The sequence below is a fragment of the Salmo salar genome, chromosome ssa11 (assembly GCF_905237065.1).
Source record: "Salmo salar chromosome ssa11, Ssal_v3.1, whole genome shotgun sequence".
NCBI classification, from domain to species: domain Eukaryota; kingdom Metazoa; phylum Chordata; class Actinopteri; order Salmoniformes; family Salmonidae; genus Salmo; species Salmo salar.
Genome location: NC_059452.1, coordinates 8552150 through 8565675, shown reverse-complemented (window position 1 = coordinate 8565675; position 13526 = coordinate 8552150). Strand labels below are relative to the sequence as shown.

Below are 13526 nucleotides of genomic sequence, written 5' to 3'. Positions count from 1 at the left end.
GACACATGCAGTCATCATGGTTACCCTACCCGATTTATGACAACGAAATGGTAAGCCTGTGTCGGCTACGGATACTTGGTTAAAAAGAGGTTGGGACGTCACATGGCAATGTTAAGTCAGATGTCATAAGTTTACATTGTTATGAGTGTGTTTGACCTCTGATGTCATGTGCAAGACAGTCTTTGCCGTGTCAATTGTTATCATACACTCACCTCATATGATGAGTAGGATAAATTAGTGTAAGATTTTCCGATTTTCACGGGGTTTCCTCATCTCCAGGATTCAATTCAAAGGATTCATTGTTCATATGGATGGCTGTTGCTATAGGCGACCTTTGGTGACCCTGGCAAATCAATTTGTGTACACTGAATTTGGTTTAGTGCATTTTCCCATTGAGGCTGTATTTACAACCAATCTGACTGAAGCTACGTATTACATGTGTGGAATACTCTGTGATTCTACAGAGTGGGTCAGATCTGATCGAAAAGATAAAAACACTTCACTTAGCACAAAGTTATCTCTCCCTTTTATGTTTTATTCCATTGGGAGAATAATAGGTACAAACTTTGCTCTGATTCAAAAACATAGTAAATGTATGTTGTCTGTTCTCTGTTCTCTTTTCATGTCTCATCCCTCTATGTATTTATTATTTATCATCACTATTTTTTTTTAACTTTCTCTAGGACAGTTTATGTTATACAGTATAATACAATATAAACTCAGCAAAAAAAGAAACGCCCCCTCACCTCTCACTCAACTGCGTTTATTTTCAGCAAACTTAACATGTGTAAATATTTGTATGAACATAACAAGATTCAACAACTGATAAACTGAACAAGTTCCACAGACATGTGACTAACAGAAATGGAATAACATGTCCCTGAACAAAGAGGGGCGGGGTCAAAATAGAAACTAACAGTCAGTATCTGGTGTGGCCACCAGCTGCATTAAGTACTGCAGTGCATCTCCTCCTCATGGACTGCACCATATTTGCCAGTTCTTGCTGTGAGATGTTACCCCACTCTTCCACCAAGGCACCTGCAAGTTCCAGGGCATTTCTGGGGGGAATGGCCCTAGCCCTCACCCTACGATCCATCAGGTCCCAGACGTGCTCAATGGGATTGAGATCCGGCCTCTTCTCTGGCCATGGCAGAACACTGACATTCCTGTCTTGCAGGAAATCATGCACAGAACGAGCAGTATGGCTGGTGGCATTGTCATGCTGGAGGGTCATGTCTGGATGAACCTGCAGGAAGGGTACCACATGAGGGAGGAGGATGTCTTCCCTGTAACGCACAGCGTTGAGATTGCCTGCAATGACAACAAGCTCAGTCCGATGATGCTGTGACACACCGCCCCAGACCATGACGGACCCTCCATCTCCAAATCGATCCCGCTCCAGAGTACAGGCCTCGGTGTAACGCTCATTCCTTCGACGATAAACGCGAATCTGACCATCACCCCTGGTGAGACAAAACCGCGACTCGTCAGTGAAGAGCACTTTTTGCCAGACCTGTCTGGTCCAGCTACGGGGGGTTTGTGCCCATAGGCGACGTTGTTGCCGGTGGTGTCTGGTAAGGACAAGGCCTCAGTCCAGCCTCTCAGCCTATTGCAGACAGTCTGAGCACTGATGGAGGGATTGTGCATTCCTGGTGTAACTCGGGCAGTTGTTGTTGCCATCCTGTACCTGTCCCGCAGGTGTGATGTTCGGATGTACTGATCCTGTGCAGGTGTTGTTACACGTGGTCTGCCACTGCGAGGATGATCAGCTGTCCGTCCTGTCTCCGTGTGCACTGTCTTAGGCGTCTCACAGTATGGACATTGCAATTTATTGCCCTGGCCACATCTGCAGTCCCCATGTCTCCTTGCAGCATGCCTAAGGCACGTTCACGCAGGTGAGCAGGGACCCTGGGCAGCTTTCTTTTGGTGTTTTTCAGAGTCAGTAGAAAGGCCTCTTTAGTGTCCTAAGTTTTCATAACTGTGACCTTAATTGCCTACCATCTGTAAGCTGTTAGTGTCTTAACGACCGTTCCACAGGTGGATGATCATTAATTGTTTATGGTTCATTGAACAAGCATAGGAAACAGTGTTTAAACCCTTTACAATGAAGATCTGTGAAGTTATTTGGATTTTTACAAATGATCTTTGAAAGACAGGGTCCTGAAGAAGGGACGTTTCTTTTTTTGCTGAGTTCAATATATGCCATTTAGCAGATGCTTTTATCCAAAGCAATGTACAATGCCTTGCAAAAGTATTCAGACCCCTTGGATTTCATTGTGTTACAAAGTGGGATTAAAATGGATTTAATTAAAAAACATTTTTTACAATCTACACAAAATACTCTGGAATGTCAAAGTGGAAGAACAATTCTAACTTTATTTAAGATGAATGAAAAATGTAGAAATACAATATAGTCATTGCATAAGTAGTCATCTCCCTGAGTCCATACTGTACATGTTAGAAACGCCTTTGGTAGCAATTACAGCTGTGGAAACAAAGGGGCTGAATACTTATGCAACAACTATTTTTAGTTATTGACTTTTTTAAGAATCAAATGTATTTATTTTTTACATTTTTCTTCCACTTTGACATTAGAGTATTTTGTGTGTATTGTTGACAAAAAAAAAATACTAAAAATTATATTTTAATCGCACTTTGTAACACAATAAAATGTGAAGAAATCCGAGGGCACTGAAATCTTTTATTTGTGCATACATTTTACGTACGGATGGTACCAGGAATCAAACCCACTATCCTGGTGTTGCAAGCATCATGCTCTACCAGTTGAGCTACAGAGACCTCTTTGGACATGTGCAGTATGTCTGCGCCTCCGTCTGACATATTTATAGACTATGCTATGTCGTATTGCATTGCAATTCCAAGTTACACAAATATTGCGTGCGCATGGAAACTGAAAGGCTAATCTGTATGGAAACAATCCTACTGTAGTTCTCGATTGCGGAAGAGATTGACTAATGTACACGTGGGAGCTTTAGGAGACTGACCTCTGTGTAAATGGAACTCCCCCTTAAGGTTTTAATGTTGAAGTCACATAATATGCCTCCATTGAAAGATAGCAACCCAAGTCTTTGTTAACAACACGACATTTCCAATGAGCTGAATTAATCTGACAAGTGCGCACAGGAGTCGATTATGTTACCTCATTCTAGACGTGTAGATAATTGTGCTAGTTACACATATGCTTTAGTGTAGGGTTTCAGGGTTTCCTGACTCACACGTATGGAGATAACGGTTGTCGCGTGAAGTCACAGTGTAATGACAGTAGTTACACTCTTATTACATACGAATGAAAAAGCATGATTCATGGTAAGGTGACGTAAACTAGCAAGTCTTTGTAGACTACGAGTCTTTGTCTTCATGATTCTTTGTAGTCTGAGTGAGCGGAGCTAGGAAGTGTGTATATAGTCCACAGAATTGACTCAAGTTTGGAGTCACACGTAACTGGGGCAGGCAGAAATTAAATCCCGGCACACCGCTGGACAGGTAAGCACTTCCCAGAGATGTCACATGGAGTCTTACTCAGACTTGGTTGTCCCTAGGGGTGCAAGCGAAGGCCCTGCAGAGATGCAGCGGTAGTGTATTAACAAGCTGGGGATTTAATGCAACGCAACAGCTGCTCAACCGTGAAACTTTTTCTTCCTGGCGACGCGGGCTGGTGGCTGGAAGGCTCGCGGCCTGCTGGTAAACTTTAATGGCTCCAGATGTGTCATCAGCTGTGGGAGTCTTGAACGGAGCGTTGAGATAGGTCAGGAATGAGTAAGCGGAGTTTCGCTGGTTGTCGTTAACACCTAACGAGCAACATCATGTGAGCTGTACAGTGTAAACTATTCATGTGATGTTCAGATGCAAGGTGGAACAATCTGGTAAAGTAACAAGGCAAAAAGGTAAAGTAGATGGAGTTTTGAATAGTAGTTGATATACTGAAGGCCTATAGATAATGCAACAAGGTTATTTGTGTAATCCAACCACAAAATGACAAAATATGTGAAGGTAAACCACTTAATTGATTTGTTTTTCCATGATTCGATCCTAAGTAAAATCATGGTTTACAATTCGATTAAAAGCACACGTTGTGCATTGGATACCATATGTAATGAAATGTAATGAGCAACGTGATCATGTTCCTAGTCAGGGATATATGTAATCAAGCACACACATTTTTTCACTCATGACTAATCAAGGCCACCCCCAATGGACGTTGAAATCAACCCTGGATGAGCCGTGATACGTGATCAGAGCGTCCCTCTGTATTGATCAGCTTATGTAAACGTAAGCCTGCAGTCCCAAAATCAAAGCAGTGGCATCTTTAGTCCAGGTGGAGCCAAAATGGCTGCCATAAATGAAGACCCCGTAGACCTATTCTCCCGCTCCCTCTCTGTGCTCTCCTGCTTTGGGGTGACTGGAAGCTTTTATGTGGAGTGATTAATGCTAGCTCTCCATGGCCCTGGGTGTATCGGTGCATGTGTGCGTGCGTTTGTGAGTGCATGCGAGTGTGCTGGACACAAGGAGCCAGCCTACAGGGGCCTCCACTCACTGTTGATGACTCAGAAGGCAGCCCGGAGGACTACAAAGACCAAGATCCCCCGCATAAAGTGCATGGGAGTTGCTGTTCAGTAAAAAATTATGAACATTCTGATAAATTAAAGACTACCCTTATTTTTATAGTGCTTGACATGCCACGTGGTTTTGTTCAAATATATGGTTAGGTCAAGGGAAGCAAGCAGAATCATATTTTCTCAACGTGAAATGATTCAAACCAGGTAACACTTTACATCATCAAGGTGTGCTTTGTAAAGGGTTTGTAAGTGGTTTATAGACTATGTATTATACGTTTATAGGTGGTTTATAATAAATAGCTCTACTCATTAATTGAAATTGTGATTGACAAATTGTGAGACCAATATTAGTTATAACTGCTTATTATCTATATCTATAGATGAATCACGAACAGTCCATAAGCTATTTATAATCCCTTTATAAACCCTTTATAAAGTATGCTTAAATCTAGTGTTACCCAAAATCAATTGGCCGTTTTAAAGAAAAAGTTGAAACTCATGGCTATAATTGGTCTAGTACAGAGTCAAAGGGAGCTGTTTTTAAAGCAACCGAGGTACGTATTTACAGGAATACTGCCGAGGGGTGGAGAATACTGTTGTTTACTTTATATTGCTGACGTCATAACATCCATAATTGAATGATTTATTCACTTCTTGAGTCTCTCACGGCTTCGTTTGATAACATAGACATGTCGTTACCCCAACCATAAATGTTTGGGATATATTTTCCTAAGGAGCCATTGTGGAATCTTTGCTTTACTATTATCCTTGTCTTTGATTTTATAAAAGGTAATGTTACAAAAAAGTACCGGGAAGCCCTTGAATGGTGAAATATCATTGGTTTTTGGATTCCTCACAGAGGTTTTGATGGAGACTTGCAGATATGCCCACTGGCAAAAACATGCTACTTCTCTTTAAAAGTAACAGTCAGTGCTCAAGGGCTTTGTATGTCTTTTAATTTTATTTGGACCAGATCCACAGAATTATTTTGGGAAGGCTTTCACTTTTTTTGGGTGGATTAAGCAGGAAACAACAAAGTTCTCTTTTAGGATTTTGTTTTACTTCTCAAACAGTAAGTCCTTTCTCCCTCAAGCCAAGTCTTGGTTTTTATACAGTCATGGTTTTCTGCTCTTTCGTCAGCTGGCACGTTAAAACACTGCTTGGAAGTGATGGAAAATTCCCTCTCCGTTTTTATAAATAACAAATGGTTTATTTATTTTCTTCCGTAATCCTTTTTACCCATACTTGAGAAACAACTCTGCTGCACCTGCAGGTGGAAAGAGAATGATTAAAGATGGATCTCTAGTGTAAATGATTATACAGCAATTACATTTATCTAGCAATGATGTGAGACAAAGTATTATTTGTTTCTTCTTTATTGATCTTCAATCCTAAATTCCAGATAACGTAGCAGTTTTTATTGTATACTGGGTAGCTGGTTGTACTGTAGTTAGTTGAAGCGTATTTGACATCGATTAACTGATCACATAGCCAGTCTACTGTACTTTTCACTGCATGTCAAGAAATACTGAAGATGCACAGAGTACTCTTTGGGTTGGTTTCCTGGACACAGATTTTTAATCCAGAACTACGCTTAATCTGTGTTCAGGAAACTGCCCCTCTATGTCCTACGTAGAATTAGGCCTACTCTTTCAATGTTCCAAAAGTTACAAAACAACTGCATTTAACAACGTTACTGAGCTGTAAAGAAATTATAAAATGTGCAATATCCTGAACAAAGTGGCTTAAGTGCTGTTCATTAACAATTTTCCCACTCTAGGCCACCAAAGGATTCTCCATTCTCCACATTATCCACTTAAAAACTGTCAAATTTCCTCGCTGCAGCCTATTACGCTTAGTCTACTAAACAACAATCATTTGTTGTTTACTGCTATTGTTTAGGAGATTAAAAATAGTATTGCCAAATACCTTCGTTGTACGGCACATCTGCAAGGCGGTGATATTGGCAGCCTTGTGAGATAAAATAGAAATATTCTAGCATCTGCCTTATCATTAGTAATCTCACTGTTTGCCTTGGTGAGTTTCCGGTGAGTTAATTGGGGTTTTGTGCCCTCCCTTGAGTGCCGGATCAAAAACAGCACGTTTGAGGCTATAAATAGCTGATAGCATTTCCTGCTGTACTGGGGAGATATTTTGTATTTTGAAAATAACCTGTATTGATGCCATTTGTTGTTGTATTGCCTATTTTTATTCTGTATAGACACACCAAGAGGTGTCATGACAGAGAACAGAGAGAACCTTGTGGCACGAGATGACCTTCGTCTTAATTTAAGTTCAAAAGAGGAGGATAAAGATCTGTAATACATTGTAGGAGCTCCTATTCAATTCAACGAGAGTCCTGCTTTTCTCTCGGTACATATGCCAACAAAATGACATTTTCATACTTTCATCATTAAGTATTACGTCATTTCCAAATTTCTTATTGAAATAATTGGGAATACTAACATCTGGAAGGTTTAACTGTATACCAGGCTCTCCGGTGTAGCTTTGGAACCCAGATTGGGAAATCAGAGTTGATCAATCAGTTAAGGCTTATGCTTTTCCATTGTTGCTTTCCCAGGCATAAAAGTTAAAAACACTTTTCCCAAGGGTGCCAGGGGCCACGATAAGCTGCAGATGAGAATGTTTGTGGTAAATGAAAGCATTGTCATAGCAACCGTGACTGAAATGTTCTGATGCATAGTGTGGAGTGATTAATGCTAGTAAAGTGTGCGTGTGCGTGTGTGTGTTTGTGTGTGTACGCTCATCTGTATATGTGTATTTTTAAGTGTTTGAGAGTCTGTTTTTCCAACTCTCACCCTCTGTTTGGAAAATATGTGTCGGGGAAGTACACAGTGCAGTTTTCCCCTAAACAAACCGCTGGCAGACTACAACGCTTAAAATACGAGAGATTTATTTTGCGACTCCATCTGGCATTTACAGCACCTGTGGGTTGGAGTCTGAAATCCAACTGCAAGTCAGCAATAGCGGGGGAAACTCGTCGGATCACCTTTCTGGTCCATTTTGATGTGCTACATGCTGTGCCCTTAAGTGGTTTCTGTCCTCTGACTGGGGAGCGTGGTTTAACTCTCAGTGCGGGGTTGCATTATTCATCACACTTTCCCAGTTGCGACGCCACGTGTTAAAATGTGGCACTTTGCTATCATTTCAATGTGGCGCAACAACATTTCACACAGTTATGGACGCAAAGGAAGTGTGTGTTTGTTCTTGTTTGGGTGTGTACCTGCGTTTCTTTGCGTTTGTTTTTGTTTTTGCCATGTATCCCCCACAACATTTGTGAATTGGAAGGTTAGAGTAACGGTGTAATAACAGTGGAATAATAACCGTATTCCCTAGGCCTAGGGATACAGTATATCAGTGTAGTGTGTTTTGCACTCTGGCTGATGGAACTATCCTATTCTAACTATCCCAAAGCTCCTGAACATGGCACTGTCAACACCTATTGACCTCCTCCTTGCACATGGCTGTCTGTATTTTTGGGCTCCTAATTGGGATATCACAAATACTATTATCACCCACATTGACATTTGTATTGGTTTTCAAAATGTCTTCGTTCACTCCTTTATCGACTTTCCTTACCGCCCATCAATCAAGTAATGCTGCTCAGATTGGTTCCTTGGAAATAGGATAGCCACTGGAGACCTGTGGTTCTGACAAACAGGATCACTTCTAGGAAGTTCTAGAGTAAAACAGCAAAAGCATTTGGTTGTTACAAAGGGCTACTGTTGAGGGAAGGGTACTTATTCTGCAGCGGATTCATTTGACATTTTAGTCCTTTAGCAGATGCTCTAAGCGACTTACAGTTAGTGCATTCATCTTCAGATAGTTAGGTGAGACCACATCATTCACACAGAAAATTCAAGAACGTTCCTGTGTGAACAGTCATCAATCACACTGGCTAGTCCATTTGCATTTAACCCAAACTGGCTAATCAATGGAAAAAGACAAGAAAGAGAGCAAACCAACTGTTTGTGTTTTTCTCAGCTGTTCGCATTCTCAGCACCCCCTTTTTCACCCCCCCCCCAACACACACATCCACCTTCTCCCTCTCATTAATGAAGTCCAAATGTTTCAGTCAGTTCCAGAAGCCTGGGCAGCGTTCCCTGGCTTTCTGGATTCCTGGCCCAAGATAATTATGTGATGCGATTTTTCACTATTCGTGCCAAATGGAGTGTGCAAAGCACTTTTCATTTGCATTTGACTTTATTTATGTGTGTCTTGTCTTATGAGTTTCTTGCTTGACCCAAACTATTTACTTAATGTGTGTAGGTGGGTCATCCATCCATTTCTTGAAGAGACATCCATGCTTTATTTACTGTAAGTTATGCTTAATGTACAGTGTGACCAACTGGCATCACTAACATAAATGGTTGTTAATTGCATTGGCCTTCTGTGGTAGGCGATTGTGGTAAGGAAAGAGGACTAAGTTGTTCTCAGGTGTTATGGTAAGATTAGGCAAAGGAGCTTCAGCAGTGCCGTGCAGTCAGGAAAGGCACTTGTGGCCAATGGCGTTACAAAGAAAGCTGTGTCTAGTGACCACCGTGTAATAGGATCCAAAAGGCAGTCCGAGTTGTGGTAATGAAGAGGAATGGAAAAGCAATAACGATCATGCCACTCGTGTGAGCCAAGATTCAGCCATGCGACTTCAGTAAGGTCATGGCGTAATTGGTTACCTAACACTCATGTAAAATACCTGACCACGGCCATCCATCCCACTCCTGACACCAGTGTAGCATATTTGGGCGGTTTGCTACCTAACTGTAACTGGGATAAAACCAGGAACCTACTGCACGCTAACTCAATACTTTGCTGACACACACATATACACACACATATAAACAACGGCATTCACGTACAGATCATTTGCATGAGCCGCAATCCATTGGAAACAAATGGCTTTATCATTCTCATATGGATGAAGGTCATTGACAGTATGAATTCCTTCGGAGAGGAGGGATGGAAGACTGGGTAGAGATGACAGCTGATATCATTTTTGTTTCAGATGTATCTGTGTGATTTATTATGTAGGAAGTGAGGCTATAAATCAACCGCTCTGGCATTTCTCCTCTGCTAGGGAGTCACAGACACGTTACCGTTCCTGCTTTTAGATGTAGAGACTTGAAAATCAGACATGCTAGCTGGACTTTCCCATTTCGGCTGTGGTTTCACACGATGCAGGGTTGTCCTGCATCTTCTATCCTCACATTTTGATGTTTTGTTTCTAGTTTTTAGGGAGGTGTTTTAACCCCAACTGAGCAAATTAGTGTAAACTTTGTACTTGGTTGTCAACACTTTATAAATATGTCCCTTTTTAGTAGTATATCCTTCCTAAGCTTACAAGCTAGACATGCAAAGTAATTCTACTGTTTGCCCTTGTGAGTTGGTGCACAAATAATGATTAGTTATTCATGGTTGAACCTCTCACTCTGTGGCAGTAATGAAGCCCTGGTCCTTTAAAAAGTTGTCTGTGGACTTGTACAATGTGGCAAAATCACGGTAGAATTGCACATGTATAGCTGTCATTATTTGTGATTATTTCAATATCTTCGGCATATATTTGCTATGGACTTCTATTATACCAGCGATGATCTCCCTACATCCCATAAACACGGATCATTTTGGAGGCGTTTCTCACTGCCTAGCAACCTGTCACAACTGCAGCCAGGCTTGCTTTCCACTTGTAAGCCAGTAGAATAGGGTCTAAACATAGGTGCTTCAACCTCACAGCAATGTCCCAAGAAAAAAAAGCTTTGGTGGGACTGAAGTGATTTGAGTTGCGGATGGATCAGCTCCCTCAGTCGGCTTGCAGGGAATCCACTCGTAAACACCGTATTTCGTAGATCTGCTCTTGCCAGTCCTGCCATCCGTGTGCACAGAGCTCGTTTAGAGGGGACGAGGGCGTCTTTGCATTAATGATGTTTTCTGACCGCCGCCACCCCGCCAGCGCCATGCCTTTAATTTGCTGTGATGTTCTGTCATGGTGTAAAATGACTCACAGTGCATTGCACAAGTGCTTTCTGAGTGGAGCCCCCCCTTTGTCGCTATGAATCAACTTGAGGCGCGCAACCGTCACATACGCCACGCTTGCTTGCATGGGCTGCCTTGGCCAGCACAGCTGACCAGCACAGCACAGCCAATGAGAAAAAGAAACAACAGCGTCTGTGTGGGCACTCAACCGTGCCAGCAAAAAGTACATTGCTGATAAATCTGCAAAGATGAACCGTAGCAAAACGACGTATGAATACTTTCAGCTGACAATTGGTGGCTGTGGGCTTAAAACGAGCTTGAGAATGGTGAACCGAATGTTGATTATTTGTATGTGCGTGTGTGGCCTGCATATTTATAGTCTGCTTTGTGTGCCTGTGAATGTCAGGACTGATCTGAGAGCAGTGCCTGCAGGGGAATGAGGCAAGAATCCCCCAGCCTTTGGATTAGTGTCAGTGTGCAGGAAGCGAAGGCTGCACTTCCCCCCCCCTGAGCTACGTGTGTCTGTTGGGTCTCTAAAGCTGTCTGTTTGAATTCTCTCCATACTACAGTACATAGCGTTCCATTATAGTCTCTCGATTGTCTTGAAGCCCTTCATGACAGCCAGTATCCTCTCCATTAGTTCAAGTTTTCAATCCTCTCCATATCGGTCTGTAGCCACTTGAAATGCATGCCAATTGAACATCAATAGAGATCTAATTCAAAGAATCTGAGTGCGGCTGTAGAGAATTATTATTATTCAATTTTTTTAGGACGTAGATCAGCTTTAATATTGCAGATAAATTGTAGCTTCCATCAATGTACGAGTCTGCATAATTTCCAATCCCTCATATATGTATTTTACCAGTTAAAAGTTTGGACACACCTACTCATTCAAGGGTTTTCTTTATTTTTACTATTTTCGACATTGTAGAATAATAGTGAAGACATCAAAACTATGAAATAGCACATTTGGAATCATATAGTAACCAAAAAAGTGTTAAACAAATTAAAATATATTTGATACTTGAGATTCTTCAAAGTAGCCACCCTTTGTCTTGATGACAGCTTTGCACGCTCTTGGCATTCTCTCAACCAGCTTCACCTGGGATGCATTTCCAACAGTCTTGAAGGAGTTCCCACATATGCTGAGCACTTGTTGGCTGCTTTTCCTTCACTCTGCGGTCCAACTCATCCCAAACCATCTCAATTGGGTTGAGGTCAGGTGATTGTGGAGGCCAGGTCATCTGATGCAGCACTCCATCACTCTCCTTCTTGGTCAAATAGCCCTTACACAGCCTGGAGGTGTGTTGGGTCATTGTCCTGTTGAAAAACAAATGATAGTCCAACTAAGTGCAAACCAGATGGGATGGCGTATCGCTGAAGAACACTTTGGTAGCCATGCTGGTTAAGTGTGGCTTGAATTCTAAATAAATCACTGACAGTGTCACCAGCAAAGCAACCCCACACCATCACGCCTCCTCCTCCATGCTTGGCGGTGGGAACCACACATGCGGAGGTCATCCGTTCACCTACTCTGCGTTTCTTGGCCCAAACAAGTCTCTTCTTATTATTGGTGTACTTTAGTAGTGGTTTCTTTGCAGAAAATCGATCATGAAGCCCTGATATATGCAGTCTCATCTGAACAGTTGATGTTGAGATGGGTCTGTTACTTGAACTCTGTGAAGCATTTATTTGGGCTGCAACTTCTGAGGCTGCTAACTCTAATGAACGTATCCTCTGCAGCAGAGGTAACTCTGGGTCTTCCTTTCCTGTGGGGGTCCTCATGGGAGCCAGTTTCATCAAAGCGCTTGATGTTTTTTTCGACTGCACTTGAAGAAACATCATTTTTTTAAAATTATTATTATTTTAATCAATTTGTAGATTTGAGTTTAACCACAATATTTGTTGTATTATTTGTTCTGTCTTTTCTGGTGGATTAAATGGAAATTGCAACCAACTTTCTATGGCTTGTGTTAAAAATAGCAATATTTGGGAGATGATTTCCTTTTCAAATAACTGAAAGTGAGAGGTTGTAATCTGAATAAAGGGAAAAATACCTTTCTTGAACATAGGGTGAGACATTCTTACTAATTTGCTAGAGAACCAGATTTTTCCACAAATAGAAAGGTATTTGCCTTTCCATGGTAGCAAGATCTTATACATTTTTGTAACTCTCTATTAAAATTGATTGGAGTGAGATCATTTATTTCTTTCGGGATATGTATACCGAGTATATCCACATCACCATCAGACCATTTTATTGGTAAACTACATGGTAATGTAAAAGTTGTATTTTGTAGTGATCCATTACGTAATATAGTAGTACACTTATCATAATTAATGATGGCGCCGGAGAGGATGGCTGCTGTTTTATGGGCTCTCAACCAAACGTGCTATTTTGTTTGTTTTGTAACTTATTTTGTACATAATGTTGCTACTACCATCTCTTATGACCGAAAAGAGATTCTGGACATCAGAACAGCGATTACTCACCTTGAATTGGACTAATAATTTTTCTTACAATTTTCTTTAACTCCAGACACCCAAACAGGCTCTCATCCCTGTCATTCACAGGAGAAAGAGATGGTTTTAGGGAAGGAGATTGGGGTGCTTTGTGAGGATTAGGCGACGAGTGGCTAACCTGCCTTTGCCATCGGTATTATTGGCCAACGTACAATCGTTGGATAATAAAATGGACAAACTAAAAGCATGTATATCCTACCAGCAGGATATTTAAAACTGTAATATCTTGTGTTTCACCGAGTCGTGGCTGAACGATATGAATAACATACAGCTGGAGGGTTATACACTGTACCGGCAGGAAAGAACAGCAGCCTCTGGTAAGACAAGGGGTGTCGGTCTATGTATATTTGTTAACAACAGCTGGTGCACGATATCTAAGGAAGTCTCTAGGTTTTGCTCGCCTGAGGTAGAGTATCTCATGATAATCTGTAGACCACA

General features: G+C 41.5%; 1 protein-coding gene across 1 annotated transcript in view; it reads left to right on the top strand.

Moving 5' to 3' along the window:
- LOC106561928 (potassium voltage-gated channel subfamily A member 1) overlaps positions 1-13526 on the top strand; it is a 37543-nt gene that overhangs the window by 5600 nt on the left and 18417 nt on the right. The gene's annotated exons all lie outside the window — the stretch shown is intronic.